Genomic DNA, 5,713 nt, shown 5'->3' on the forward strand with positions numbered 1-5,713 from the left:
AGAAATTGGGAAGGTGCCCCCACCCCCTTGATGAAGTGACCTAACTGAATATCAGTAAAGGGACAAACAGAAACCATATACTATTTGATAAAAGGCGATGCGATCACGTATACCAAAGATACAAAGATACAAACTGAATCTGAAGAGCCAAAACCAAATTGATGGACATGCTACAGTTTAACTTGCCTATAATCTTCAAAAGAGTCCAGGCCATGGAAGTCAAGGAAGGACTAAAGAACTGAGACTAAAGAAACAACAAGATGCAACATGTGATCCTGACCTGAATTCTTTTGTTACAAAGGATATTATTGGACAAAACATGAGTGAGGTCTAAGGACTTAATGGGAATAATATATCAGTGTTAACTCTGTTTTTGATGTTTGCAATTTGGTTTTATATGAGAATGTCCTTGTTTGTAGAAACTGCAGTACAGTATTCAAGTGTGATGAAACATTATATTAGCAACTTTTTTTTGGCGTTTAAATGCATTTTATTTTTAGACAACCTACATCACACGTTTTTCATAGAAAACAATGCCTCCACTCCACATAAATCATGGTCAAAACAAATGAGTTCAAGATGACATCAGTCCCATTTGTCTTAGATCCTGATGTTTGTATGGATGACAAGCAGCAGCCAGTTATGATGACAGGTGATCGTTCCAAAGTAACTGCCAAGTTTGTTAACATTTTCCCATCTCTAAACCATCCTTAAAGAAAATCATATATGGGGTCACACCATCCTCATGGTGGTCCAGTACAGCAACCATGCCATCTGGATTTGTGTTTTCACCGATAAAGAACTGGTAGTTTTTAAAATTAACAAGGATGTGCTCGATCTCTTCTGCAGCCCCTGTCATAAAAGGTTTTACTCGTTCCAGTCTCCGTTCTTCAAGTTTGCCTTTGATTGATTTCATGTAGTCTTTGATGTACCTCTTGTAGGCTTCTTTTGTGAAGCTAGTTTCCTGCAGGTGATGGTTCACGACAATATCAACACAAGTGATACTGGTACCTTTGTCCTGGGGCCTTCAGCGGAGGCATTTCCACCAATGAGCGAGTCATCAATGTTACCCTCTGTCCTACTGACCATCTTCCCCCCATCTCTAGGCACAGCCTGTCTGTGATCTCCTGGATCTTGTAAATGTCGGAGAACGTCTCATCGTGGCTGATGAGGCCCTGGTAGATAATCATGATGGCGGCGGTGGCGCTAACCTAGCAGGAGACTGGAGTGCAGTGTGAGCGCGGTGCAGCCAGAGTAGTGCGAGGAGGCAGAAAAGGATGTTGGCAACTTTTTAATGATGGTTTAAGAAAAATAAGTTCTTTTGACTTCAAGTTGAGCTTGTGAAGAAATAAAGCAGAGAGAGAGAGAAAGAGAGAGAGAGGGAGAAGAAATATTGAGGCAATGAGGACAGATAACTCTTTCTAGGAGTTTTCTTATAAAAAGGAACAAAGAAATGGTTCAGCAGCTGTTGGAGGAAGATGAATTAGGAAGGACTTTCTAAGATGAGATCAGCATGGAAGTTTGGCTTGGGCACCCAAGGAAGGTGGTAGTTTATTTTTCAGTGATTGCCAAGAAGATAATGTCACACACCTTTTCATGGGCCTGTACTTTCCAAAGTCAGTCCTACTTTCAGGAAAATTTTTTTTTGTACCGGAATAGGTTGGATTTGCTGTATTTTAAGCTCATTTTCTCTCTATGAAGATAGAGGACAACTGTTAAGATATTTGTTGTATATATTTAAAGTCAATTATTATTACCCTTAAAAAATTTCCTCTTCAAACCCTTAAGCCTTTAGGTCACTCATGCAACAAAAGGTACTGAATTTGACTCTATGAAGCAAGGAGCTAGTTAGTTTGGGTATAAAAATCAACATATTTCTAGACTACCCAGATTTTTGTCTAGTGGGAGCAGCTTATATGAAACAAACAATCAAGAAGTTGCAATGAGCTCTATGAAAAGAAAATACAGGGATTTAGATATAAAAGGAAGTTTGAATTTAAACTGGGGACTCAAGGAGTACCTGATTACAGAGTTGCCAGTTGAATTGTGATATAAAGAATGAGAAGGTCAGAGCTGAGAGATGAACCCTGGTAGCACAGAGTGAGCAGTGAGCCTCAAGACCTGAGTTGGGGTGGAGTGTGAGGAGGAGTTGAAGGACAGCCAGTGAGGCAGGGGTGTGGCATAGCAGCAAGGGTGTGGCCTGCTGGAAGGAGTTAGGGTGTCACTCTATAGTGATATGAAGCCCCTGAAGGGTTTCAGTTAAGGGAATGCCATATTTAGGGGTGTGTGTGTGTGTGTGTGTGTGTGTGTGTGTGTGTATGCGTATGCACATTGGGATAGTGAAGGAGTAGAGAGAGGACAATTGCTAGAGAGGAGCAGAAGGTCAAAGAAGGAGGTAATGATAGGACTCACTAAGGCGAGTCGGTGTTCTAATGGGCAAAACCACAGAGCCACAATCTAGGACCCCTTGTGTGCAGCCTCAGCAGGAATGCTGTGAACCAGTGATGAGTAAGGGTAGTTTTGTAACATGGCTTCACAGAGCCTCCAGTTGAGGAAACAGCCCCAGAGCATGGTCTCACTCTGTCACCCAGGCTAGGGTCCAATGGCACAATCATGGTTCACTGTAGCCTCGACTTCCCAGACTCAGGTGATCCTCCTGCCTCAGCCTTCTGAGTAGGCATGTGCCATCACGCCTGGCTACTTTTTTGATTTTTCTGTAGAGATGAAGTCTCACAGTGTTGCCTAAGCTGGCTTGAACTCCTGGGCTCAAGCAATCCTCCATTCTCAGTCTTCCAAAGCACTGGGATTACAGATGGCGAGCCACTGCGCCCAGCCAGTGTGTATGTTAAGATCACTTTGACTGCTTTATGGAGACCAAATGGTTGGAAGCAAGTGTGGAAGTAGAGAGACAAAGTGAGGAGACTGTTTCACGAATCCAGGTGAGAGAAAATGGTAGCTCATGCCCGGGTGTTACTGGCACTGGAGAGAAGTCAATGAACTTGACATATAATTGTTGACAATAAAATTAATAGAACTTGTTGATGGGTTAAATGCTTGGTGATGCAGAGGATAGGAAGGTAAAGCCAAGGAGATGAGAGAAAAATTGAGTATGATGCTCAGGTATTGTCAAAGTAGTAGAAGGCAATGCAGGAGACTGTAGTATCATGGAGTTTGAATATAGCTAAAAAAACAACTCAGATGGAGAGAAAAGCTTCTGTTGGATATAGCAACATGGATCCCACTGGTGATCTCAGCAGAACCACAGACCCATGGTTAAGGACTCCTGGTGGGCAGCCTTGGCAGGAACACTGTGTTGAGTAAGGATAGTTTGGGACATGGCTCCACAGAGCCTCCAGTTGAGGACACAGTCCCAGGGCAAAGGTGGACCCTGCCTCTGAATTGAAGGAGACTATTTCTGACACTTAGAGGGCTGGGGGATTCTGACAGACATTAAGGTTTCAAAGAAAAGAGGAAATGACATGTCTTGTCACCTGAGTGTGTATGCTGGAATTTGTATCTGCTATGCTACTGTGGTATTCATGATGGTACTCTTCTGGTATTTCTGCTGCTCCTCTCACCTTCTGTCATTCAAGACTCAGTTCGCCGGCCCAGCCTCTGGGATGAGAGCATCCCTCTATGTTCTGATGGCCCCTGGGTGCCCCTGCTGAAATGTCACCCACCTGTCTCCCAGCATGGGCTCTTCTCTTACACCTTATCACAAAAGATACCAGGAAACAGGGTACCTGAGAAACAGTTGATACTTAGTAGTTAGGAAGGAGCCCAGGCTCTGGAGCCATATTTGAGTATCACCTCTTATTGGCTGTGTGGTCTGAGCATAATACTTAACCTCTCTGTTCTTTCTTCTTCATCTGTGAAACGGAGATACTAAAAGTACTTACCTCATAACACTGTTGTGAGGATTAAATGAAATGATACCTGTAAAGTGGTAACAGTGCACTTTAACAGGGAAGAATGTAAGCACTCAATAAATGTTGCTATGATTATCCGAATGTAGGAGGTATTGACACACTGTTATTGAAAGAATAAATGAGTACATGAAAAGATCAAGTATGATGTAAAAAGAACCAGGACACATGTCATCCTGCCTTTCAGCCCCTCTTCTGCCAGGCTTACCTGCCGAATTGCATAAGATCTTTGAGCCAATTTTCAGCCCATGCACAAGGAGGGGCATGAGGATAGATAAGTGGTGGTTTCCTAGGGGTGTCTGGAACCTGGCAGAGCCATTTGGGCAGTGTGATAAACATGTCCATGCCTGGGTACTATGCTTGGTGAGTCCTCCCCTGAGGTCTGGGCACTGTCCCAATATGCACATTTCTATAAAGCCCCCAGCTGGTACATTTTCTTGGTTAGACCTGGCTAGGAGCTAAAGTTCCTTCCACCTCTGAAGTCTTTCAATTCTGTGATTAACTCTTATTACACTTCTGGTTTCTGAATGTAATAGTAAACATCTGAAATTACTCTGTAATCAAAGCTTTAGTGTGGATTAATTAGATGGCATTTTATTTAATCACGAAGGAATTACATCTTCTTATGAAACCATTTTCTTAAATCATTTATTTGGGTTTCATATGTGTACCTTACAGTAAAGGGATGTTTTAAAACTTTGATTTAAACGGATGAAGATGCCACCCTGCCCTGATGCTCATAGTACAATGTGGTGATTTTCTTCCCAACGGAGGATAGCTTTCACTGAGAGACACAGTCCTGGGGGATCTGGCAAGGAGGATGTAGTTGGCTTGGGGAAAACTCCCTGTATAGCTGGACAGCCCTCAGCTGACTCCGTCAGTCCACCCCCAGGCAGGAGGCTGGGATCTCTTGTTCACACACCAAGGAGAGTACATATTTTTGTGTGTGGAAATGAATATAGTATGATTGTTTTGTAGTCACAAAAGTAAGTCAAGGGTAAAGGTGGTAGACTCAACACATGTTTACTTTTGGTCCCTCCTGAACCTCTACCAAAGCAAGAGTAGAAGGATTTTTTTAAAAAACAAAAATCCAGGAGACCGAGGTGAGAGGATTGCCCACGGCTTTGACATCAGCCTTGGGCGACTTGGCGAGCCCTCATCTCTACAATAAGTCAAAAAATAAGCTGGGCGTGGTAGCACACGCCCCTATAGTTCAGCTACTTGGAAGGCTGAGGTGGAAGGATTGCCTTCGCCCAGCAGGTCGAGGCTGCAGTGGCTATGAGCGTGCCACTGCACTCCAGCCTGAGTGACAGAGTGAGACTCCAACTCAAATAAAAATAAATAAGTAAATACCCACAAGGACAAAAAGAATAAGAAAGAAAAAAATAACAACATTTTGGAAGATAGAAATCACATGGATGAGAGGTGACTGAGTTGGCACACAGAAGAAAGCTGTATGTTAGACTGCTGGGGAACAGCCAAGAAGCATCCCAATTTATTTGAAAAAGTCTCCAAAAAGGCTTAGGAATAGGCAGACTGAGGTTGAATTTGGACCTAAAAATAGGAAAATGGCATGAAAATCTGTCTAAGAGCCAGTTAGAGCCCCAGATCCTCACCGTGCCTCTGTACTCCTGGAGAACTGTCCCCATCTATGTCAGCAGAGGGCAGCAATTTTATTATCCCGGGAGAGGAAGATTGAGAACCTTGTTCATCCTGGACTTGAGCACCTGGTCCCTGATCTCTGCACACTGAGCTTAGCAACCACTCTGGAGGACTTTGGTGTGCAC

At 43.4% G+C, this 5,713-nt stretch overlaps 1 pseudogene; it reads right to left on the minus strand.

Annotated features, from left to right (window-relative positions):
• Window positions 1-682: 682 nt before the first annotated feature.
• On the minus strand, window positions 683-1,190 carry LOC103269252 (annotated as a pseudogene).
• Window positions 1,191-5,713: the final 4,523 nt, after the last annotated feature.

The sequence above is a fragment of the Carlito syrichta genome, unplaced genomic scaffold (genome assembly GCF_000164805.1).
Source record: "Carlito syrichta isolate Samal-C Ts95f unplaced genomic scaffold, Tarsius_syrichta-2.0.1 Scaffold309116, whole genome shotgun sequence".
Taxonomy (NCBI): Eukaryota; Metazoa; Chordata; class Mammalia; order Primates; family Tarsiidae; genus Carlito; species Carlito syrichta.